The sequence below is a fragment of the Delphinapterus leucas genome, chromosome 4, assembly GCF_059928025.1.
Source record: "Delphinapterus leucas isolate spDelLeu-1000000601 "Yukka" chromosome 4, BTC_Dleu_Yukka2, whole genome shotgun sequence".
Lineage (NCBI taxonomy): Eukaryota > Metazoa > Chordata > Mammalia > Artiodactyla > Monodontidae > Delphinapterus > Delphinapterus leucas.
The window spans coordinates 13124964-13151843 of NC_143132.1; the positions used below are offsets into that span (position 1 = coordinate 13124964).

Genomic DNA, 26880 nt, shown 5'->3' on the forward strand with positions numbered 1-26880 from the left:
ATCTTTACTATCATTACTCTGAATCATTTTTCAGGTAGTTTGCCTATGTTGTCTTCATTTATTTGGTCTTGTAGGTTTTTACTTTGCTCTTTCATCTGTAACATTTTTTTTGTCATTTCTTTTTTTTTTTTTATGTGTGGGGCTGTATTCCTGTCTTACTGGTTGGCCTGAGTCGTCCAGCACTGGAGTCGGCAGGCAGTTGGACAGAGCCGCATCTCGGGCTGAAATGAGGGCCTGTGGGTGGCCTCACCCAATTAATATCCCCTGGGGTCTGAGGTTCTCTGTTAGTCCAGCGGTTTGGACTCAGAGCTCCCACCACAGGAGCTCGGGCCTGACCTACAGCCTGGGAACCAAGATCCTGCAAGTCATGTGGCATGGCAAAAAAAAAAAAAAAAGAAAGAAAGAAAGAAAAAAAGGAGCAGTACAATAACAAAGTGTAAAAAACAAAATAAAATTAGAAAGATAAAAAATATATTAGGAAAAATAAAAATATAATTGAAAGAACTGCAGCAAGGTAAAATAAAGCCACACAGAAAGAAGAAAGAAAAAGAGAAGGTGGGGGGGGGGAACAAGCCAAAAGGAGAGAACAATAACAAAGTTAAAGAATAAAATAAAAATATAAAAATAAAAGATTTATTAGAAAAAATAAAAATATAAATGAATCAACAACAACGAATCAACAAGGTAAAACAGACCTGAATCTAAAAGAGGGGGAAAAAAAAAGCCTTGGCTATGGGGGCGGAGTTTAGGCAGGGGTGGAACTTAGGCAGAGGCAGGGTTTAAGGTGGGTCGGGACCTAGGCTCAGGATCCATGCAACCAGAAAAGGCCTTGAGTGCTGGGCCTAGGCTGGACGACATTCAAGCATGGGGCAGGGCCTCTGCTTAGGACCTGCGCAGATGGGGAGGGGCAGCATGTCCAAAGGAGGGTCTCTGGAGTGTGGGGTTCTAGAGTTTGGAGGTAAATCCCTGGGTGAGGGTGTGTGGGTGGGGTTTAGGCCCAGTGCGGTTGGAGGGGGTCTCAGATGGGGTCTCCGAGTGTAGAGATGGAGCCCTGGGTGGGGGTGTGGGGCAGGGCTTGGGCTCTGCACTGCGGGAGGGAGGCTCCGAGGGCAGAGGAATAGGCCCGGGAGCCCAGCAGGCTCCCTGGTGGCACAGTGGACAGGTAAGGTGCTGGCCCTGTTCCCTTCTGTTCCTCTGCGTCCCTCCCCCACCATCTCCCCCAGGGTCTCCCCAATCCCCCTAACCATGGGTGGGTCCCGCTGGATGTAGGACACCCTCCCCTCTGCCAGCCGCCCCTCAGGGTGCTGGTCGCGGAGGTCCAGCCTTTGCTTTAGCTCCCCTTTCCCTCCCTCCCACTTCCTCAGGACCCCCACGTCTGGAGGGGGGCCTCGGTGGGCAGAGGATCAGGCCTGGGATCTCAGCAGGCTCCCCGGGGCCCAAGTGGGCAGGGGAAACCTAACCACCCTCCCTTTGGATCCTCTGTCCTCCCAATGTTCCCCCAGTTTCCCCCTTCGGGCGTGGGATCCCTTCCCATCCCCCAGCCGCCCCTCAGGGACTCCAGTCCCGTCCCGCCTCCACTTCTCCTCCCACTTCACTCGCCCCATGGCCCATGTCCTACCTGGTCGCTGGGGGTTCCTCCTGTCCCCTTAGGTGTCCGTGGTCTGCCACTGGTGCCTGGTAGGTGCCCTAGTTGTGTGGAGACACGAATTACACGTCCTCATAGTCCGCCATCTTGACTCCGCCCTCCATCTGCTTACATTTCTTTGGGGTAAATACCAAGAGTGGGATGGCTGGTAGGTAAGAAACCGCCAAACTGTTCCAAAGTGTTTGCACTATTTTATATTCCCACCAGCAGTATATGAGAGTTTAATATACAGCTCATCAGTACTTAGTTTGGCCAGTATTCTTAATTTTAGCGATTGTAATAAGTATGTAGTAATATTTCAGTGTAGTTTTAATTTGGATTTCCCTAATGACTAATGATATGAGCATTTTTTCATGTGTTTATTTGCCATCTTTTTGGGTGAAGTATCTTCTCAAATTTTTTGCCCACTTGAAAAACAGTTCAGGGACTTCCCTTGTGGCACAGTGCTTAAGAATCCGCCTGTCAAAAGACCTAAATAGACATTTCTCCAAAGAAGACATACAGATTGCCAACAAACACATGAAAGGATGCTCAATGTCACTAATCATTAGAGAAATGCAAATCAAAACTACAATGAGGTATCACCTCACACCAGTCAGAATGGCCATCATCAAAAAATCTACAAACAATAAATGCTGGAGAGGGTGTGGAGAAAAGGGAACCCTCCTGCACTGTTGGTGGGAATGTAAATTGATACAGCCACTATGGAGAACAGTATGCAGGTTCCTTAAAAAAATAAAAATAGAACTATCATACGGCCCAGCAATCCCACTACTAGGCATATACCTTGAGAAAACCGTAATGCAAAAAGAGTCATATACCACAATGTTCATTGCAGCTCTATTTACCATATTCAGGACATGGAAGCAACCTAAGTTTCCATCGACAGATGAATGGATAAAGAAGATGTGGCATGGGCTTCCCTGGTGGCGCAGTGGTTGAGAGTCCGCCTGCCGATGCAGCGGACACGGGTTCGTGCCCCAGTCCAGGAAGATCTCACATGCCGCGGAGCGGCTGCGCCCGTGAGCCATGGCCGCTGAGCCTGCGCATCCAGAGCCTGTTGCTCCGCAACGGGAGAGGCCACAACAGTGAGGGGCCTACGTACCGCAAAAAAAAAAAAAAAAGATGTGGCACATATATACAGTGGAATATTATTTAGTATAAAAAGAAACGAAATTGAGTTATTTGTAGTGAGGTGGATGGACCTAGAGTCTGTCATACACAGTGAAGTAAGTCAGAAAGAGAAAAATAAATACTGTATGCTAACACATATATATGGAATCTAAAAAAAAAAAAGGTTATGAAGAACCTAGGGGCAGGACAGGAATAAAGATGCAGACGTAGAGAATGAATTTGAGGGCCTGAGGAGGGGGAAGTGTAAGCTGGGACAAAGTGAGAAAGTGGCATGGACTTATATATACTACCAAATGTAAAATTGATAGCTAGTGGGAAGCAGCCACATAGCACAGGGAGATCAGCTCAGTGCTTTGTGTCCACCTAGAGGGGTGGGATAGGGAGGGTGGGAGGGAGATGCAAGGTGGACGAGATATGGGGATATATGTATAGGTAAAGCTGATTCACTTTGTTATAAAGCAGAAACTAACACACCATTGTAAAGCAATTATACTCCAATAAAGATGTTAAAAAAAAGAATCCGCCTGCCAATGCAGGGGCCGTGGTTCAAGCCCTGGTCCAGGAAGATCCCACATGCCGTGGAGCAGCTAAGCCATGTGCCACAATTACTGAAGCCTGCAAGCCTAGAGCCCGTGCTCCACAACACGAGAAGCCACCCAATGAGAAGCCCGCGCACCACAATGAAGAGTAGCCCCCCCTTGTCACAACTAGAGAAAGCCTGCGCGCAGCAACGAAGACTCAACGCAGCCATAAATAAATAAATAAATAAATATTTATTTTAAAAAAGTTTATTTTCTTATTATTTAATTTTGAGCAATCTTTATATACTCTGTATACAAGTCCTTTAGCACAAATATGATTTGAAAAACATTGTCTCCCTATTTGTGGGTTGTCTTTTCATTCTCTTATCGGGACTTATGAAGAGAAAAAAGTAATTTTTAAAATATTTATTGTGGGGCTTCCCTGGTGGCGCAGTGGTTGAGAGTCCGTCTGCCGATGCAGCGGACACGGGTTCGTGCCCCGGTCCGGGAAGATCCCATATGCCGCGGAGCGGCTGGGCCCGTGAGTCATGGCCACTGAGCCTGCGCATCCGGAGCCTGTGCTCCGCAACGGGAGAGGCCACAGCAGTGAGAGGCCCACGTACCGCAAAAAAAAAAAAAAAAAAAAAAAATTATTGTGGTAAGAACATGTAACATGAGATCTACCCTCTTAACAAATTTTTAAGAGTTAATACATTATTGTTGACCCTAGGTACAATGTTGTGCAGCAGGTCTCTAGGGCTTATTCATCTTGCTTGATTGAAAGTTTATGCCCATTGATTAGTAACCCACTCCCCATTTTTTCCAGCCCCTGTTATCCACCATTCCGCTCTTTGATCCTACGAGTTTGACTATTTTAGATACTTCATATAAGTGGAGTCATACAGTATTTGTCTTTGTGTGACTGGCTTCTTTCACTTAGCATAATGTCCTCAATTTTCATTCATGCCGTTACATATTGCAGAAAGTCCTTTTTTAAGGCTGAATAGTATTCCACTGTATCATGTACCACATTTTCTCTATTCATCCATTGTCTATGGACTTTTGGGTTGTTTCCACATCTTGGCTATTGTGAAGAGTGCTGCAATAAATATAGGAGTGCTGATCTCTTTGAGATCCTTATTTCAATTGTTTTAGATAAACACCCAGAAGTGGGATTACTGGATCATATAGTAGTTCTATTTTTAATTGTTTGAGGAAGCTCCATACTGTTTTCCATAATAGTTGTCCTATTTTGCATTCCTGCCTACAGTGTGCAAAGGTTCCAGTTTCTCCATATCCTTGCCAACACTTATTATCTTCTGTTTTTTTGATAATAGCTATCCAGAGAAGTGTGAGGTGATAGATCTCCTGTGGTTTTGATTTGTGCTTCCCTGATGATTAGTGACATTGAACATTTTTTCATACACCTGGTACACATTTGTATGTCTTCTTTGGAGAAATGTCTATTCAAACCCTTAGCCTATTGTTTAATTGGATTATTAGTTTCTTCACTATTGAGTTATAAAGGTTCTTTATACATTTTGGAGATTAACCACATAACAGATATATGGTTTGCAAATATTTTCTACAATTCCGTGTGTTGCCTTTTCACTCTATTGATTACTCCTTTTGCTGTGCAGAAACTTTTTAGTTTGATGTAGTCCTACTTGCTTATTTTTGGTTTTATTGCCTGTGTCATATTCATAAAATCATTGTCAAGATCTATGTTATGGTACTTCTACCCTACATTTTGTTCTAGGAGTTTCATACTTTTTGGTTGTATGGTTAAGCCTTTAATTCATTTTGAGGTGATTTTTTTAGTATATGTGCTGCCGAAGCAAGAACGAGGTGATTTTTTTTTTATATGATGTATAAGAGTCCAATTTCTTTTGTTTGCATGTGGATATCCAGTTTTTCCAACACCAGTTGCTGAAAAGACTAAAATATTTTTTTCTTTTCTTTTTTTTTTTTTTTTTTTGCAGTACGTGGGCCTCTCACTGTTGTGGCCTCTCCCGTTGCGGAGCACAGGCTCCGGACGCACAGGCCCAGTGGCCATGGCTCACGGGCCCAGCCGCCCCGCGGCATGTGGGATCCTCCCGGACCGGGGCATGAACCCACGTCCCCTGCATCAGCAGGCGGACTCTCAACCACTGCACCACCAGGGAAGCCCTAAAATATTTTTAATTCTGATGAAGTCCAACTTAACAACTTTTTTTTCTTTTATGGATCATGTTTTGGTGGGTTTTTAAATTCTGTTAATGTGAATTGTCATTTACTTTATTTTGTTTTATTATTATTTTGTTAATATAAATTACATTGACGGAGGTTCAAATATTAAATCAACCTTGCAAACTCCGTTTAGTCATGATATATTATTACTTTTACATATTGTTGAATTCAATTTGCTAAAATTTTTTTCTATTTTCTTTTTTTTATTGAGGTATAGTTGATTTACAATATTAGTTTCAGGTGTACAATATAGTGATTCAAAATTTTTATAAGTTATACTCCATTTAAAGTTATTATATAATATTGACTATATTTCCTGGGCTCTACAATATATCCTTGTAACATTTATTTTATACATAGTAGTTTGTACCTCTTAATCCCCTACCCCTATCTTGCCCCTCCTCCCCACTGGCAACTACTAGTTTGTTCTCTATATCTGTGAGTTTGGGTTTTTTTGTTATAGTCACAGTTTGTTTTATTTTTTAGATTCCACATATAAGTGATATACAGTACTTGTCTTTCTCTGTCTGACATTTCACTTAGCATAATACCCTCCAACCTTGTTATGGCTGAGTAATATTGCATAGTATATATATACCACATCTTCTTTATCCGTTCATCTGTTGATGAACGCTTAGGTTGCTTCCATATCTCGGCAGTTGTAAATAATGCTGTTATGAACGTTGGAGTGCATGTCTTTTTGAATTAGTGTTTTCAGGGTTTTTTTGGATATATACCCAGGAGTGGAATTGCTGGGTCATATGGTAGTTCTATTTTTCATTTTTTGAGAAACGTTTATACTGTTTTCCACAGTGGCTACACCAATTTAATTCCCATCAACAGTGTATGAGGGTTCTCTTGGGAAAGTTTTAAAGTAGTTATTAAATTTCCTTAATAGACGTAGGGCTAACTATTTCTTCCTGGATGAGGTTTAGTAGTTTATGCCATTTACCAACTGTGTCCTTTTCATCTAAGTTATATATAGGCATAAAATTGTTCACGATATTATCCTTTAACGATCTGTAGAACCTGTAGTGATGTGGACCTCTTTCATTCTTAATATTGGTCTCTCTTTTTTTAAATAAACTTTTAATTTTAAAAAGTTTTAAGGATTTCCCTGGCAGTCCAGTGGTTAGGACTCCATGTTTTCACTGCCGAGGGCCTGAGTTCGATCCCTGGTCGGGGAGCTAAGATCTCAGAAGCCGCGTGGCACAGCCAGTAAATAAATAAATAAACAAAAAAATAAATAAATAAAATAGTTTTAGATTTACAGAAAATTTGTGAAGATAATACAGAGAATTCCTATATGTCCTACCTACTTTCCCCTATGTTAACATCCTCCATTAGTATCGTGAACTTGTCAGTTAACGGACAAATGTTGATACATTATTATTAGTTAAAGTTCACACTTTATTCAGTATAATAAATTCTTTTTTTCACCTCATCCTTCTTCTGTTCCAGATTCCATCCAGGATACCACATTATATTTTGTCATCATTACTCCTTAGGCTCCTCTTCCTGTGACAGTTTCTCAGAGTTTCCTTGCTTTTGATGACTTTGATAGTTCTGTGGAGTACTAATTAGGAATTTTTTAGAATGTGCCTCAATTTGGGTTTGTCCGATTTTTGTCTCATGATTGGACAGGGGTTATGGGTCTGGGGAAAAAAGACCAGAGAGATAAAGTGCGGTTCTCATTATCTTATATCAAGAGTACTCACTATTAGTATGACTGAACACTGTTGATGTTGACCTTGACCACTGGCTGAGGTCGTGTGTGTCAGGACTCTCCACTGAAAAGTTACCCTCTTCTCCTCCCTTTCCATATCGTACTATTTAGAAGAAAGTCCCTTTGTATGTTGCACACTTAAGGAGTGGGTTTTTATGCGCCATCTCCTTGAGAACATAGTATCTACATAAATTATTTGGAACTTTCTGCACAGGAGATTTTTTTTTCCCTCATTTATTTATTCAGCCAGTTATTTATATTAGTATGTACTAATGGATATTTATTTTATACTTTGGGTTATAATCCAATATACTTTAATTATTTTGTGCTCAAATTGTCCCAGCTTTGGCCATTGGGAGTTCTTTCAGCTGTGTCCCTTTGACACATCTCCATCATTGAGGGGGGTGGCAGTTATAGTGGGGTTTGGGTAGCACTTCCTTATTTTCTGGCACCACAAAATGCTCCAGATTCATCTTGGATATTTCTACCCCAGTCTTAAAAGCAGTTGTCTCTTTTTTTTTCTTTCTTTTTATCAGTCAAATAATAGTAAGTTAAGTTCAGAAAGGGAATATTTCCAGACTTGGTTAATATGGAGACCAAAAAATCAAGGACCCAGACTAACTGTTTTCCTTTTTACCATCCTCGGTATGCTGGTTTATCCTTTAGGTGGGCTCCTCTAATGGTCCCAAAAAGGCTACCATATTTCCAGGCATCACCTCTTTTTTTTTTTTTTTTTTTCTTTTTGCGGTACACGGACCTCTCACTGTTGTGGCCTCTCCCGTTGCAGAGCACAGGCTCCGGATGTGCAGGCTCAGCGGCCATGGCTCATGGGCCCAGCCGCTCCGCGGCATGTGGGATCTTCCCGGACCGGGACACGAACTCATGTCCGCTGCATTGGCAGGCAGACTCTCAACCACTGCACCACCAGGGAAACCCCAGGCATCACCTCTTTACAACCCACACACGAAGCTGAAAAAGGAGCATGCCCACCTCTTTTAAAAGCAAAGGAAAATCTCCTCTAAGATCCTAACCAGATTTCCCCTCTCATCTCACTGTGTCACAAACCCATTCATAAACCAAATCCTGGGAAGGGAAAACAAGATTCCCTATTCTGTGCCTGGGGCCACTGCAAGGCCGTCCTAATCTGAATAGCATTGCCACGCTTTGGAGAGTAATTAAAAATGGGATTCTGTTCACGTGGAAGAAGGGAAGCTGGGGTAACTGCTGTATGCAGGTAACTAACGGTGTCTGCCATAGAAAGCTATAATAATTAGATATCTCAGAAATACATCTTCATTGATAGAAGAGACATCAGTCCACTCTGGGATTTAGGCAGAAGGTGTGTGTTGGGTTGGGGAGAGGTCGTGGAGTCATTACTGAGAATAACTGGTGAGGGCCTTGAAAAGCCATAGTGCTACAAAAGCTTCTCTCTTTCATCTTTTCTTTAGCTTTCTTCCATTGTCTTTCTAATTATTTTAACAACTGCCCTCCTCCCCCCTCCAAATTCTTTTATGACTTTTCCTGCTTGAGGTCTTTTTTCTTTAAGTTTCTAAATTACCAGACTCCCTCTGGGCACTAAACAAAATGATAAGCAAAGCATCTGTAAAAGGTCTCAGGAGCACAATGAAAGAGTTTAAGTCTCTGCCCTCTGCCCTGGAATATTTTTGATAGCTTGACAAAGGTACAATGAGAATCAACAAAGGAGAAATTTCTTTATTCCAAACCAACAGTCATGAAGCACGTGGGCTTAATGTGGACTAAAGGAAAGTGGGCAGGGGGTAGGAAAGTACCTGCGGGAAGGGAAGAAACAGAAAAGAAAATATGACACTGTCTTCAAGATTTACAACACAAAAAAATTAGAAAACAAAGCAACGTTCCCACTGGTGCCCAACACAACACCCTACACTCCAAATAAGTTCGCCTCTCTCTCCTTTTTTCTCCTCACTGTGCTTATTATAGCAATTAGCACATGGTCAGCTAGAGGTAATGAAAAACTGTAAACTCCTAGGGGGTTACTTTTTTCACATATTAAGAAGTCCAGAGGGAAGGCCTTGCATTAGTTTAGCTCATTAGGAACCCAGCACTTTCTACTCTGCCACCCTCCATTTGTTGGCTTTTTGTCTTTGTGTCTGTTGCTTCATGGTCACAAGATGGCTGCCACAGCTCCTGGATTCATGGCTGCCTTCAAAGTCAGGATGCAGTGAGGCAGCCAGAAAGAGAGGGCTGATGTTCCTGCCTTCCATCAAGGGAATCAAAATACTTTTCACAAGCCTTCAACAGACTTCCCCTTTGTCTCACTAAGCAACTTGGTCACATGACCCCTCACTGGCTACGGCAAAAGTGAGTACATAGCAAACAGGATTAGCTTAGCCATGATTGGCCTAAAACCAATCCCAATTCATCCCTGAGAGCTGGGCATATTGCTGCCTCCTCACCCTCTCAAAAAAAAAAAAAAAATCAGAGAAAGAAAGCAGAGAAATGGCAGGTAACCAGGTCTGCCAAGTTCATCTACACATGTGCCTTTCATCCTGTTCACCTCACCTGTAGTGGCTTCACCGACCCCCCTCCTCTTACTCAGGATCAGCTCATGCCTCAAGACCCCAGCTGACCTTGCTGCCTTTAGGAGCCACCCAGGACCGCAGCCCCACCCTGAGAGGAGGGCTCAACTGACCAGTGTCTCTGGCCCAGTGGAAGAGTCTGATTTCCTGGGTTTGAATCCCAGCCAAGCCTCTTTCTAGTTTCAGCCTTTAGAAATTGTTTTGACCTTCCAGGAGTGAGGACACTTCAGTTTCCACATCTGTCCAAAGAACGTGAATAGAGTGACTGGCCCGAAGCTGTCTTCGGTTTTAAAAAACTGGGTGGATGGATGGATCGTACGTACCTCCACAGAACCACTGAAAAGATTAAGTGAGACAACGTAACTGAAAAATCTGAACGAATCCTGGCATGTAGTAAATGCTCATTAGACACAGGTAGAAACCAGTCGTATCACTGCCCTGCTTCAAAACCTTCAATCGTTTCAGTCAGCCTTATGGAAAAGGATCGAGTCCAACCTGTTTAAACAATCTGGCCTTTGCCTACCTTTGGGACTCAGCTGTCATGCTTGTGGCTCCACTGACCCTGTCACTCACCTGCACACCTGCTTCCCCCACCCATTCATCTTTCATGCCCTGGCCCAGGAGGCTCTTCCTCCTGGGGACTTCACCACTGCTCCTCTCACAAGCCACGCCAGGTAAGGTTCCCAGGGCGACGGGAAGTTGGAACGTCTGAGAGCTCAGGGAGAATTTTTGGAGCTGGAGAGCAAGAAAGCATCCTCTCAAATCTGTACCTCCAAGGCCCAGGCTACAACCCCCCTCACCCCTCCACCTCCCCCCACTTCCCCCTCACCCCTGCCCCCTATCCCCGAGAAGTTCTGCGTCTGGGGAAGTTGTGGGAACCAGGGCTGCAGCTCAGACCACGATACCGTGCAGGGTGGAACTACAAAGAGGGGCGTGTTCCTCGAGGAACCAAGCCCTCAGAACTCAGAACGACCCCGTAATTACCCAGGAACCTACAGTGTGCCAAGAGTTATAGTTGCAGTCTCCTGAGATGCCTCGTTTCGTAATAAAGTGTTTTCTTATACTCCTATGTGCACGTGCAAAGTTAAACTGTTCATCTTCTCTTTCTTCCAGCCCCTTCTCCCCAACTATCTCTGCCCACGGGCTGCGCCGCCGCCCATCCTCCAGGCATCTTTCATCCTCTGGTCTCCACGTGGTGGTGGGACTCACACCCTTCCCACGGCACCGCCCCTCCACTGCCCCACTGCGCAAGCTCAGACCTTTCTCTCACTCCTCCAAGACTCCGCATCTCAAGCCCCTCCCTGCTCTCATCCATCCTGCCTACAGAGCCTGGACCCCTTCCTAAACCACCGCTGTCATACTCTCAGCTCAGACACCTTCACTGGCTCCCCGGTGTTTGCGTTAGGTGCAGACGTCTCACCTGGCGCTCTAGCCCCTGCACAGTGAGTCCTCAGGTGCGTTGCGGTCCAGCTTTCTTCGGCCTCCTCCTCCCCTTTTTTCTTTCTTTGTTTTGAAACAGGTCATACATTCAAGAGTGTTCATAAGAGATATACAAATTGTTCTTGTAAGGACCACACCTGTGAAACCACCACTCACAGTTAAGGCTCGACGGATATGTGGAGTTTGTTAGATGGCCACTCATCTCTCTGCTCCCCACTCCCCGCCCCCCTCAGCTATTCTCCTGACTCCAAGAGCTGACACTCCCCTGACATCTGCAGAACAATTCCTTTGATTTCTTTACAGTTTTGCCACCTATTCCTTTTTTTTTTAATAATGTAGTTATGACTTAGATTTTTTTTAATTAATTTATTTATTTTGGGGGCTGCACCACACAGCTTGCGGGATCTTAGTTCCCCAACCAGGGATTGAACCCGGGCTCTCAGCAGTGAAAGTGGGGAGTCCTAACCACTGGACACCCCAGGGAATTCCCTGCCACCTATTTCTAAATGGCATACTGTTCAGCGTCACCAGGTTCTGAATTTTCTATAGCTTGTATCGTTCTATATTTATTGTGCTGTGACTTTTTAATGGTTTTTTGAGATATGATTCATATACCATGCAATTCACCCATTTAAAGTGTACAATTCAATGGTGTTAGTACATTTAGTATATTTAAGCTAACCATCATCTCGGTCTAATTTTAGAAAGCTTTATCATCCCGAAAAGAAGCCCTGCCCCGCAACCCTGGGCAACCAGTAATCAACTTTCTCTCTCTATAGATCTGCCTATTCCATTCTATTTCTTATGAACGGAATCACGCTCATTTGGCCTTTTGCACACTCTGTGCCCTTATTCACCCAGACTGTTCTTCTCCCCTCGTGTGTGGAACACTTCTTCGTTCTGTCTGGAGAGCCTGCCCCCCACTGCTGCCCAGCCAGGACTGTCAGTTTCTGCAGGACCCAACCCCAGTCATCTCTTTTCCGTGAAGCCATTCCTCTTTTCCTTTTTTTTTGGCAGAATCCTAGTTCCCTGACCAGGGATTGGAACCGCGCCCTCAGCAGTGAAAGCCCGGAATCCTAACCACTGGACTGCCAGGGAATTCCCAAAGCCATTCCTCCTTCCCATGCCACCCTGTGTGACGCTTTCCTCGTTAAATTCTCAAAATATGCTGCGTGTCAGTTTGTCTGGGAGGGTCCAGTGTCTCCCCACTAGCCTGTCAGCTTTGGGGAGGCTGAGGGCCTTGCTTGGTTCTGTTCTCTGTTGGTCCCTAGAGCCAGCTGTGAGCCTGGCACGTAACTGGTGTCCGGTGAGTATGTGCTGAGAGAGCGAGGGACATGCGTGTCATTCTGTCTTAGATCACCGTCATGCATGCATATAACTAGTACTCCAATGAGAGGGACTCACTAGGTACAATCAGGAGTGATGTTTTCTTTCCCCTGAAAGGGCTTGTCTGACCTGTTCACAGAGCAGCGCCACAGGGGCTGGATCGTCCCCCACTCCCAGATGAAATCTCAGGTAGGTCCTGTGGCTTCCAGCTCATGTTCCCGCTGGCGTTCCCAACGTCCAACCCATATAATAGTCAAATCTCCGTTTTAAAGTTAAAACTCCTCCCTAGGTCAGTTGAGGTCTCCTTCCGGCTGGCACCTGGAAGCATGTGGTTGGTTTCTTCTCTCCTTCCCTCACCTTGTCTGCACTTTCTGACCTCTCCATGGTTAGAATCAAGAGGGGCAAAGGTAAGTATCCATCAGCCAAAGCTCGTGTGTGAAGCCAGCTCTTTCTCTGAGCATCCCTCCTGCTCCCCCTTCCCCTGGAAACTGGGGATATTTTCCACCTGTCATGCCCTTGGCTCAGGCAGAAGCATCCCATCTAGTTGGTCACCTAAGAGCCCTCCCTTGGTCCCTGGTCACCTAGCAATACCTCTCACTTCCTTCTGCTCTTAGAATTCTCCATGACAATCTCACAGGGCTCTCTCCCACGTGGCTCACCCCTGCTCTGCATTGAACTTGCATCTTTGGCCTGTGGTCATCGGAAGTGCCGACGCACAGGCTTCTTCTCTGTGGCCTCAGCCAGCCCCCTGCCTGTGAGCATCCACGGGCCCGAATCCGACTCTGGTCCCTGAGTGACCTAAGTTCGTGGGGCACTGAATGTCATCTCCAAAAGGCATCACTTGAAGCTACCCTCACAGACTGAGGAAAGAAGGTAGCACCCCACCCCTGCTCCGTGGATGCATAAAGCACGTTGCACACTGCCTATGTCTCTTCAAAGCAACCCTCCACTAATCTCCGGCCCCTCTCTCAGCCCCTTGGATGTTTTGTATAGGCTGCAGGTATAGATGATCAGCTGGAGGCTTTGAAGCTGGTTTCGAATGACCTCCTTTGCAGTCCTGCCTGGGAAACCACACACCTCACCTTGGAATGTGCTCTTTCACCTACTGACTTGGGGCCTGGGTCAAAACTGAGACAAGGGCTTCCCTGGTGGCGCAGTGGTTGAGAGTCCGCCTGCCGATGCAGGGGACATGGGCTCGTACCCCCGTCCGGGAAGATCCCACGTGCCGCGGAGCGGCTGGGGCCGTGAGCCATGGCCGCTGAGCCTGCGCGTCCGGAGCCTGTGCTCCGCAACGGGAGAGACCACAACAGTGAGAGGCCCGCGTACCGCACACACACACAAAAAACTGAGACAAGAGTCCCATTTTAAGTCCTGTACTTGTCTCATCCCTTCGTGAGACTGTACGCTCCTGGAAGCAGGCACTCTGCCATTCTCGTCTCCACTGCCTTCTCCCCTCTTACCTGGTGCTTGGCGGTGCCATGCTCAAGGTGCTGGGAAGTATTTTAGAGGAAAATCCCCGTGGCAGTGAGGCAGCAGCATGAAGGAGCATGGAAGAAGAAGAGCAGAAGAGTCCAATTCTGGGCTGGTGACTCGAGAGGGAGGCTTTAGAAGTTTCGTTTTAGAAGTTACTCAGGCTTAGAAGCTATTTTTCAGTGAAATCAGACATCTGCCCCTTCCGGTTGCCTCCGGCATTGAGTCAAAAACAAGTCTATAATGTAAGTAATGTCATACAGATTGACCTTACAATGCTGCGAATGCAGAAAATAGAAATAATGAGGGAATTCCCTGGTGGCCTAGTGGTTAGGTCTCCAAGTTCTCACTGCCAAGGGCCTGGGTTCGATCCCTGGTCGGGGAAATAAGATCCCGCATGCCGCGCGGTGTGGACAAAAAAAAAAAAAGAAAGAAAGAAAGAAACAATGAGGTTTTAAGAGGAAACAAAGGAGCACTCTGACAGCATCTAGGTCCCTCCACTGATTTTTCTAGGTAACTCTGTTCCCAAAAATCAGACCTGTCACCCACCACTTCTTTGGGATATTAGGAAACATATTGTTCCTTTTGTTTAGACCTGGTCAAGGTACATGCACAAGGTCTTGGACATATGGAGAAACAGAATTTATTAGCAGGATGAAGAGTTCTGGGATAAGACACCAAAAAGTGTCCAACTCCTAGCTAAGCAACAAATCCGGGGTGCTATACTGAGAACTGGATCTTATCACTTTGCAATCAGCATCTCTGTTACATCCTAAACTTACGGGGTTATACTCGTTTGTTTGACACTAGGAAGGAATTCTGAGTTAAGGGCTCCAAACTTGTCCCTTCTACTAAATTCCCTGCCTTGGTTTCAGCCACCAGCCTCTTCTCAAAAGGTCCACTGTAGAAATGGCCCAGGATTTTGACCTACCTCTCCCCTCCCCCATTATTGCTATTCAGCCTACCTCACGAGTACCTTCCCAATCCACCACCTCCTCTCCATCCCTGCCACGACCCCCAGTCAGGTCTTCACCATCATCCACCAAGTGGACTTGTACAAAAGAGCTTTATATGTGGTTCATTTCACTACCTACCAGTCTTTCTTACCTGTATGCCTGCTATGGACTTAGTTGTGTCCCCCCAGAAATTCACATGTAGAAGCCCTAACCCCCAGTACCTCAGAATGTAACCATATTTGGAGATAAGGTCTTTAAAGAGTATATAAGTTAAAATAAAGTCTTTAGGGGGACCCTAATCCAGGATGACTGCTTTTCTTATAAGAGGAGGGAATCTGGACACAGACATGCACACATGGAGAGAAGGTCGTGTGAAGACAGAGGGAGAAGGTGGCCATCTACCAGCCAAGGGGAGAGGCCTCAGAAGAAACCAACCCTGCCAATACCTTGATCTCAGACTTCGAGCCTCCAGGACTATGAGAAAATAAATGTCTGTTGTTTCAGCCACACAGTCTATGATATTTTGCTATGGCAACAAACTAATACAATGCCCATTAGCTTCCTACGCATAGACCTGTACGTTCTCCTGTTTAAAACCCTTCTAGAGGGAACTCTCTGGCAGTCCAGTGTTTAGGACTCTGCAGTCTCAGTGCCAGGGGCCGGCGTTCGATCCATGGTCAGGGAACTAAGATCCCACAAGCTGCGCAGTGTGGCCAAATAAATAAGTTAAATAAAATCCTTCTACAGCTCTCAGCCTCCCTGTTTCCTTTGGGATCAGGTTCAAAGTCCTTAGTATGGCACACCTAGCCCTTCCTCCAAGCCCACTGATGTCATCTCCTGCTCACCTCTCCTGGTCCACATCACCATCCCTAATAGCATAACCCAACACATCAACACAGACCTCAGCACACACTGTGCCTTGACCACCTCCCTGACTTGGCACTTCTATAACCTCTGTCTGGGATCACCCCCTCTGTGCCTCCCTCATCCTTCAAGACTGGCTCAAATGTCACTTTCCCATGATATCTTCTCCCAGGTAGAGTTTGTCCCCCATCCTCTGTGCACTCCTAGCAGTTTGTCTGTTGTTTGCGCTGAGCTCCTTGAGGCAGAGACAGTGTTTTACTCATCAGCACAACTATAGCACATAGTAGGTGCTTAATAAATATTTGTTGACTGACTGATGTTATGTACTTAATATTTGTCTTCCCCTCCAAATTCATAGGTTGAAGCCCTAACTTCCAATGTAATGGTATTTGGAGATGGGGCTTTTGGGAGGTGATTAGGGTTAGATGAGGTCATGAGGGTGAGACCCTCGTGATGAGATTAGTGCCCTTGTAAGAAGAGACAACGGAGTGCTTCTCTCTCTGTCTCTCTCTGTCTCCCTCCTCCCTCTTTCCCTCCCCTGTCTCCCCACACCCCCACCCTGCTCCCTCCCTTCTCTCTCTCCTTCCCTCACCCCACCCTGCCATGAGAGGACACAGCAAGAAATCAGCCACCTACCAGCCAGGAAAACAGCTCTCACCAGCAACCGAATTGGCCAGCATCCTGCCTCCAGAACTGTAAGAAAAGTTCATTTCTGTCATGTAAGCCATCTAGTCTATAGTATTCTGGTATGGCAGCCCAAGCTGACTAAAACAGCTGGGTGGCAGAATAATGCAGGGCTGTACCCCCCACTATTTTAACCAAGGACTCCTCCCCAGACCTGTGAATTGTTTCCTTACGTGGTCACTGTCTGACACTCAGTCTCAGGCAATCCCCATCTATCTTGTTTTCCTGACACTGATGAGCTCCCTTGGGTCCTTAGAGCTTTTGCATGTGTAGAGCATTGTCTGAGCTGTATCGCCTTAACCAAGGACTCCTCCCCAGACATGGGAATTGTTTCCTTACGTGGTCACTGTCTGACACTCAGTCTCAGGCAATCCCCATCTATCTTGTTTTCCTGACACTGATGAGCTCTCTTGGGTCCTTAGAGCTTTTGCATGTGTATAGCATTGTCTGAGCTGTATCGCCTTTCTAGCCACTTTCTGTTTTCGGGGCTTAATAATTGCATTTGACTTTTACCAAAAAGTATGCATTTTGTTTTTTTCCACCCTGAAAATTCCTTGTGCCTTTCTTTTGCCAGGAGCCTGTTTGTGTAAATGGACGCTTCCCAGTCACCTCCCTCACAGGTCTTTGCCAATATCACCCGGTTACAGTTAGAGTATTCTGTCCAAGAGAGATGGTGCCTCAGTCGGAAGCTTAAACCCAGCCTGAGCTGCTTTCCTCCGTGCAAACCCAGGACTCTTCAAATTCTTCTCTCGTTATGTAATTGTAATTCCCACAGGCTTGCTCCTAAAACGTTTGTAATATTGCACCTTCAAGCATGCATAAATCTCTCTAATAACTTACATAAGTTTAAACGTACATGAAACTGGCATAGAAACATAACCCACCTGGGATTCCGGAACTCCATTTCAGAGCTGGCCATTGTCTCCTTCTACACACATGCAGATAAACCTGTTGTGTCAACAAAGAAAGTTCTTGGCGAAGAAGCGAAATTTTCTCTCCTGTATTACTGACATCTCAATAAGCCTTTCCCAACCTACCTTACAACTTGCCCTGTGAAGAAGTCTGAGAGCTTGCAGAGAAATTGCAGGGCAGTAAGCTGAGTGTTTGCTTACTTTCTCTGGTGTCAAGGAGCCTAGAGGGGGGTGATGAAGTGTGCCTGGATCACCTAAGGGGAAAAAGTCCACTGAATTGAGATTTGGAGCACGTAGAGGGGGAGGAGATACACCCATGGTCTACCACGGCAGGGTTCAATACTGGAGCCACTAGCCACATGCCGCTATTTAAAGTGACATTAGTTGAAATGAACTAAAAGCGACAATGCCATTTTTCAGTCCCGCTAATCACCTTTGAGCGCTCGAGAGCCACCTGTAGTGGCTACTGTATTGGAGAGGGCAGTTATAGAACATTTCCATCATTGCAGAAAATTCTATTCGGCAGCTCTGATCTATAAGCAAGTAATGCTTATAAGGAAGACCAAAATGTGAAGTTCCTACCATTAAAATGTGTTGGAGGGCTTCCCTGGTGGCGCAGTGGTTGAGAGTCCGCCTGCCGATGCAGGGGACATGGGTTCGTGTCCCGGTCCGGGAAGATCCCACATGCCACGGAGCGGCTGGGCCCGTGAGCCATGGCCGCTGAGCCTGCGCGTCCGGAGCCTGTGCTCCGCAACTGGAGAGGCCACAACAGTGAGAGGCCCGCGTACCGCAAAAAAAAAAAAAAAAAAAAAATGTGTTGGAAAAATATGGAATGGATTTGGGTAACCGTAATAAGAGTAAAACATAATTTTTTTTAAAAGGCACTCAGACTTTCTCTCAATGCTGGTGAAAGATATAACTGTAAGTGGAACAGAACCTTTAAAAATTATATAAAAAAATAAAAATTTTAAAAAAAGTTTTAAAAAATGGTGAAAGAAAGAAATGAAGGGCAGAGAGAAGAAAAGAAGATAGTCAGATGGTTATCAGCACTAAGGTGTCTCCTTGAAGATCAAGAGAACCCACCACATCTACAGCACAGGAAAACCAGTGGCCAGGGACCAACTTGTCTGAAGCCCCATCTGAAGGTGGCAGGCACGTTCTCATCTGAAGAAGTGGCTTCAAAGACGTGACCGTGCAGACATGATCATGGGCCATGTTTGATGTGGCTGTTTAAAGACCTAATATGAGGAAGGAGGATGATGTCACCTTCAAATAGCTCCCAGCCCCTATTTACACATGGCTTCCTTTTCTTAAGGTCACGGTGGATGACTGGCCAGTTGTGCAATAACCTATGTGGGTGCCACCACTGGGGGAAAAAACATACACAGGCAAAGGAACTGGTTGCACTTGTTCAAGATGCCAGGAAAGAAACCCCAAGAATCTGTAATCCCAAGGAGTCTTGGTATTCAGACTCAGGGGCTCATGACAGTGAGGGATGCCCATGTTCCTGGCTTCTCTAACCTACCAGCCCATCTCTCTAGGTCTTTAAACCTTTGCTCTGTTTAGTAAGACTCCATCCCTTCCTCCACTGTCAAGTAGTAAATGGCTAGTGTACATCCTACCGCCATATTGATTTTTCAAGACTCGTTAACAGCAATCCTGCAAGAGTAGCCTTGGCTTCTGGGCTCCGTAAAGTCTAACGAAAATCAGGTTTGCTGACTCCTCACTCTGTTCACCCTGTCTGCTGGGCTAGCCAAGAGTGGAATTATCCAAACAAGCTCTGGAACTGGGCAGGATCATACATGTGAGCGTGACCCAGCCAGGGCTGACTTGCCAACACCTGTGCTTTTTTATTCACAAATTCCTAGCCAAGTGTGGGACCTCAAAGCACAATTCATATTCTACTGCTTAGCAACGATGGCTGAGTGAACTGCTTCCAGAAGTTCCACAGATGGGCAGGACGTCTAAGACGGGCTATTGTTAGTGGCGAAGCCCGGCTACGATCCCCTCTGCCTCGCACTGTGACCAGGGGAGAGGCGATGACAAGAGGCAAACCCAGGCCTGGAGACAGGCCCCGCCCCCAGCCTGGGCTCTGGTCCTGCTCACCGCCTCCTTTTTCCCCCTCCCCCAGCGCTGTCACCTACCCTCTCACCAAAACAAGGAGCAGGGGAATGTCTCTGCACCCACATTTGGGGGCTGGCAAGCTTGTTCACCACCCGAGGTCCAGAGTATAACCATCAACTCTCGGGGATCTTTTAAGAAGGCTATGTGCATACTGGCATGCACACACACGCACAACATACACACACAACATACACAACACACACAACACACACACACAACATACACACACACACAACATACCCACACAATATACACACAACATACACACACAAGATACACACACACACAACACACACAACATACCCACACAACGTACCCACACAACGTACATACACACACACAACATAATCACACAACGTACATACACACACACAACATACAAAAATATGCACCCATTCCGCAAACACATAAGTACCTACACAATCATGTACACATATTCATACACATGTATATATACACACATATACACAACATACAAACTCACAAATATATACATACACCCCGTGCATATATACACACATGCAACATACACACTTAAACACACTCAGACAACATACACATTCACACATACACACACACAGCACAAACACATCTACATACTTACATGCTCTGGACAGCGCTGTTTTGCTTGGCTCAGCTTTAAGCTGCCCGGGAATAGGAAGCAAGCTCCGGAAGTGGGGCCTCACCTCCCCCCTCCCCTTTAGCAGCAGCTCTGGAGAGGAGTCGGGGGGGGGGGGGCACATCTGTGCTGAAGCCTTTCCCACTTCTGCCCCATCTCAGAGGCATTCGCGATCAGCCTGAGCTCAGGGCAGAGCGTGGGCTGCTCTTCAGTGTTTTAGCTGTACTGTCACATCAGCTCCATCTCTCATTACAAGACATATGTCCTCTATTGATAGAATGTCATGTGGTCTATGATATTACATGTATGGTACATAAAACATATATGAGAGATGTAAAGGATATCTATGAATAGGCCAACCAGAGGAGAGGCGGGGGGAGGAGCAATGCAAGAGCTCTCCAACAGGAATCCGACAGCACAGTTAGAAACTGGCCCCGTGGTAAGTCAGACAGCGAAAGACAAATATCATATGATATCACTCATATGGAATCTAAAAAAGGGACAAATGAACTTAATTTACAAAACAGAAGTAGAGTCACAGATGTAGAAAACAAACATGTTTATCAGGGGAAAAGGGGGAAGGGATAAATTGGGAGATTGCGATTGACATAGTACACACTACTATATATAAAATAGATGATAATAAATACCTACTGTACAGCACAGGGACCTCTACTCAATACTCTGTAATAGTCTATATGGGAGAAGAATCTAAAAAAAGAGTGGATATATGTATATGTATAACTGATTCACTTTGCTGTACACCTGAAAATAACACAACATTGTAAATCAACTACACTCCAATAAATTTTTTTTAGTGTAACAATAAAAGAAAAAGAAATTGGCCCTGTAGCTCACCAGTAACGCAGCCTGGGCCCCGGGCTCTTTGTATATAATCCCTTTCACACACAAGTCAGGCACCTGTGGCCTCTTCTATTCCACTGAGAGGCTCATGCTGGAATCTGCAGGAATTCAGCTATTTCAAAGGAATCGAGAAGAAATAAGGATGGAAGGGCAGAAACGTACATTTTTAAAGGTGGAGCTCACTGGCTAATGATACCTGGGTTTCAGGCTGTGCTGCATGCTCTCCGAGGCTTCTGCAAACATGAACTAATCAGCCTGTTCTCAGAGGTGGGCGCACATGTGAATTGTTACCACTCGAGCTAGCAGAGCCACTTAGCTCTGTCACACTTCTTGTAGCAATATGCCAGATAATCACTAAAAACACACTGGGTTTAAAATACCTGGATCTAAACTGATAGACCTGGGGGAACTGTGAAGCCGCTCATGCATTCGAATTAGAATTCTCCCTCTTCTCTCCTAGCTCTTGGCTGCTATACGTTCTTCTAGACTCTGATGGCCACTCAGTTATTTCCCTCCTCCACAAAACCTTCCCCAGCTAGGCTTGCTCTAAAATCAATCCTTCTCTGTAGTGACCAACTGTCCTGTTTTGTCCTGGACTGTCTCAGTTTTAACATTCCAAGTCCCATGTCCTGGGAGACCCCTTAGTCCTGGCTGGTCACCCTGAGACTCTCACCACCCTCCAGGATCGGTAGCATGTGATTTTGCTATTAATTACGCTGTATGCTCTCTAGTAATATAACCTACTGATTCACATGCTGAGTTTGTCCCAACTGCACAAGTCAAGTGTCCTTTCTTGATCTCCTTGGTATACCTAATCTGGGCACCAAGACTTGCACGTTGACTTCATTTTTTAAATACCAGGTCTCTGCTATGACACAATACAAAATAAGACACCCCCCCCCCAGTGGTTTCACCTGTAAAGGCAGGATGGAGCCTTCCCACCAAGTGATGTCTTGAGCTCCAATCCTCAAGATTGAAGGTCCAGACAAAGAAGGACCTACGGATTTTGCCCTGATTAGTAGAAGAGCCCTGAGAGGCCAACTCTTCTCAGGTGGTCCCAACTGGGGTTGTTTAAATGCAGGTTCCTCCAGCCCGTCCTCAGAACTTCTGACTTTGGACTGCAGCTCCCCTGATGATTCTGATTCAACTGGTCCTTAAAAAATATAGAGTAGAAACCCTTTCATCAGACCCAGCTGGGGACTAGTTGTTGGTTGCCAATCAAAAGGACCACTTACAGTGAAAATCCATTTAAAAAAATAAAAAGATACATACTTACCATACTTATCTTAAACACTTCCTTGTAACTTAAAACACGTAAATGTCCATTGCTTCACCTACCTCTTGAGGAATGACCAAAGTGTTTCTTGGGTATAGGTTTGCTGATTGTATGTCTTCATTGTTTTTCTTGTATAAATCACATCCATGTATTTCTAGTTTTGACTACTTTAAAATAGAACAAGAACTTAAAGACACTTGTGAAGTGTTCTGTGTGTGGAATCCTTCTAGATCTTTGCAATATTTTTTCAAATCTTTTTACAGTTGTCTTAACCACACCAAATTAAGCAAAAATTTTGAGCAACTCACATGTGTTGAGTCTCACAGAAGCATTTAACATAGTTCACATAGATACAACTCTATGACGTAGATTTTTTTTTTGCATAGAAGATAAGTTACATGAAAAAAGAAATCCTTGTTTCTTTGTTCATCGATTTATTCCAAGCCTGAAGATCAAAGCCTGGTATGTTGTTGGTGTTCAATTTGTTTTTTTTTAAAGAAAAAATTTCACATAATATTTAATTTATTAGTTATAGTAATAAGTACAACCAGCATACAGATATTTGGGAGCTAACACCTGACTTGATAAACACAGCAGCTAAATCCGCAAGTGGGTGAGAGAGTGGTCAATTAGCTCTGAGATTCAACTTACCATGGGTACCTGTTATGTGTTTTGGAGGCAACGGAGAGTGTCCATTAAGCTGGGGAGTCAGGTGAAGGTTTGTCATGAGACTTTCCTCTCTCCTGATAAGATAAGGAGCCTAGGTCAACTGAGGCCCGAGAGACAGAAAGAAGTCAGGTAGAACTTCTCCAATTTCCAGTTTGCCAAGGAGTTCTTCTCCCAAAGAAATCATTTAAAGTCTTTCAACCCCTTCTAAATAGCTAGGGGTTGCTGTGATTCCCAGCAGGGGGTACACATCCTGCCACCATTTTAAGAGCAAGATATCCACCTACTTCCTGATGTTCTTTATTCATGTCCTCCTTTGCCAAGAATGCATCTCATTAAAACCATGTGAAGCTGAAACTAACACAACATTGTAAATCAACTATAATCCAATCAAATTTTTTTAAAAAGTCGTTTGAGACCACATCTAGAATGGCATCAGAGATTCAGACTGCCTTGCATGGTCCTAGTGTTACATCAGCAATGTGAAACCCGGGACAAGTTCTTCACCTTCTCTCTGCCTTGCTGATAACACTTCATGGGGTTACTGTGAAAACTCCTGAGATAACACAGTGAAGATTTTGAACCCAACATGTTGTTAATGTATTGGTATCTGTGCTGTGCTTCTTTCTCGGGGCCTAGTGAGTGTCAAAAACAAATAAGCAAAAAAGCAAAAAAAAATTGTTGATTGAATTTCTGCTCCTAGCACAGGAGAATGAGTTTTCAGTGCCCTGATCCATTGCATGTAATTAACCTTTGCTTCTTCAGATTTCAGATCACTTTTGTTTCTGGGACAATCAAAACTTATGGCAAGAGGCAAGTAGAGAATACCGTACTTTCAGACATATTGGGAAGACTGCAGAAGATTCAAGGAGTGACGTGGTTCTTGTCATTGTCCAACAGGCTCTCTCTCAGACCCCAGCTCATTAGAAACGTAATATTACATTTACTGGATGAAACCTTACCTAGCCATTAAAATGGATTGCTTTCTATTGATAATGGAAAATGATTACAATATTAGTTTAAGATTTAAAAAGCAACCATTCATTTAGGCATTCATTTATTAATGTAGAGCCATGGCAAATAAAACAGATGATATCCTTGGCTTCATGAAACATATGTTCTTCTAAGATGGCTTAGGATTCTTGGGCTGTGAGCTGCAGCTAATGTTTGAATGGTTGGTCATGAACTTGGAAGTAACAATATTGGAGAGCTAGTAACAGGATTTGAGAAGGTATGTGGATGGGCTTCTAGGAGAGTGCCTCGAATGCAAACTCACTAAAAGACTCTCACTCCACAGTGGGAAAGATACTCAATAAACCAATGGACAAGATGCCCACTCCTGTAGCTATTGGTCAGTCTCCTCCCCAGCCACCCCAGTGGTGGTTCAATGGACTCATGAGCAAAGAGGCCATGGAGGTGGGAGTGGAACATACTGATGGACTCGAAGACACAGATTTCACTGAGGCTAACCTCCCTCCCTCCAGCACTGAGGTCCAACTTGCAAATGGCATGAATCATCCTTTATCCCCTAATACTGTCTTCCCTGGATGGACCAGCCTGCTACCTGGTGGCAGATGGACTGAATTCAATCCCTTCTATCATGAGGCATCAGCATTTGTCCTCATGGATATAAACACATTCTGGATTTGGACTTGTTTTCTGCACCTGTCATTCTTTGGTCAGCATCACCATCCACCATCAAATTGCGTCTGTCTAAGGAACACACATTACAGGGATAAAAAGGTTAATGGGCTGCTGCATTTATAATTCACTGGTCCTACATTGTACACTTTCACCCAGAAATAGCTTTGCAAGCAGACCAAAAAAAAAGATGTGTTGTTGGTTGCATTTGATTGCTCTTGACTATCAACAGGGAAACGGGGCTGCTGCTACAAACTGAAGGCAACTGCAGATGGATGGAACCCATGGATCATTGGGCTATCTCTTAATATTACTGTGCCCAATGGTAAAAAACCAATCAAGGGCTATAGAAACCCACTTCAGGCAAGACCACCAAGATTTCAGAACTCTTAGAATGAAAGTTTGTATCATCTCATCAGGTTCATAACCCTGACCAGGTGAGATGCTGTCTGAGTTCAAAAGAAACATGGTGGTAGTGGAGGGGAGATATATTTATCAACTTAATCCTCTTGACCAAATACAGAAGTGAGCTCCTTAATTTTCTTCCTCACTAAAATATATATGTTGGTATTTTAACTAACTTTCTTCTCCTTTCTCCCACTATTTTATATCAGGTGATGGTTATTACCCTTACAAATGTTCCCAGAGATTACAAAATATCAAAATGAAATCATTATGGAACAGATGAGAAATGGTCATGGCCCAGAGATCCTGAACTCCAGGGTGGACACAGAAGTAATGAGACTTTGAGTCACCTGTATTTAGGAGGTGAGAGCATATCTTCAATGGAATGAATGATGGTTGTTAGGTGGGAAGTATAAGTATAGGGATAAGAGTATATGTTATTGGGCTGCCGGAGGGGTACACGCTGAAGGACAATTGACTGCCCAGCTTCTCATTCTCCACACAGAGTCTCCAAGGAATACAAAGGCAACCACCCCTGATAGATGCTGGAAATGGCAGATGTTTTCTTCCCCAGCCTCCTTGGACACAGATTCCTTGCATCAGACACATCCACATGGACGGCAGATGAGGAATACGTGCTGATACGAAGCCAGAATGGCAGAGAATTCTGTGTATGTGTGTGTTACAGTGACAGGAGGATTGAGGCGGAGGCACGGTAGCAGCAAAAATGACAGAGGGATGGTGATTAGAGGCATGGAGTTCTTGGGTCAGCAATGGAAGCCAAGGCACCCGGGGCAGGCTGTGGCATCACTGTCCTCTCTGTGGTGTATTTGTAGACTTTTTTTTTCCTTTGCTTTCTAGTTCCAAGCCTAGTTCTTCAGCCCTCCAGAAACTTCCAATAAATACCTATTATTCTTGTAGGAAATTCCTTTTCTACTTATATCAGCCAGTTATTTTGTCTTGCATACAACTAAGAATACTGACTGATTCTGAATATGCAAGAAGGGTAATTAAATACCCCTTCATAACCTGACCCACGTCTCAGTTCTGTTATTCAGACGAGGCTACTTTGAACTAAGTTCTTCTCCCTTCTTTCTGTTTTCACATTTCAGCAACCTGTCTGTATCCTGATTCTTGCCTCTGCTATGTACCTTTGCCTAATGTTTCCAGGGGTTCATCCAACTCCAGGGCAGCAGGACCTAGTCTCTCTGTTCTGGAAAAGTAGGTTTCTGGGGTTTTTTTTTTGCATTTCTTTAAAAATTTTTATGTTATATTGGAGTGTAGTTGATTACCGATGTTGTATTAGTTTCAGGTGTACAGGAAAGTGATTCAGTTATACATATACATGTATCCATTCTTTTTCAAATTCTTTTCCCATTTAGGTTTTTACAGAATATTGAGCAGACTTCCCTGTGCTATAGAGTAGGTCCTTGTTGGTTACCTATTTTAAATATAGCAGTGTGTACATGTACAGTCCCAAACTCCCGATCTATGCCTCCCCCCAACCCTTCCCGCCTGGTAACCATAAGTTCTTTCTCTAAGTCTGTGAGTAAAACAGGACTTTTAGACTCTAACAACTTGGGAAAAACAGAGATTGTATTTGGTTTGAAGGAAGGCTCACAAGGTCTTATTACTGTGTTTCTAAGTTTCCACTAATTGTCTTCCCTTTTGGGGGGAACCTCACATTCTTTCTCATTGGATGTTTTTGTATTCGTTTTTCCTTTATCTGACAGCCTGGCTTGATGGCTGCAGTTTTTGCTACTGAAAAGTGATTAGCCATCCTCTTGATACCAGAGCCCGAGTCCCAACACTTGTCCCACT

The 26880-nt window shown here is 44.7% G+C and overlaps 1 long non-coding RNA gene across 2 annotated transcripts; it reads right to left on the reverse strand.

The window, feature by feature from the left end:
* Positions 1–544: 544 nt before the first annotated feature.
* LOC149749275 (uncharacterized) lies at positions 545–17833 on the reverse strand. 2 transcript variants are annotated; one of them, XR_016392964.1, is made up of 4 exons: positions 17438–17833; positions 16506–16562; positions 11234–11316; positions 545–10149 (listed from the first exon to the last, which is right to left on the reverse strand). It is a non-coding gene; the product is annotated as an uncharacterized LOC149749275 (long non-coding RNA). The 2 variants fall into 2 exon arrangements; XR_016392963.1 differs by having other exon boundaries at positions 11234–11390.
* Between the last annotated feature and the right edge of the window lie 9047 nt (positions 17834–26880).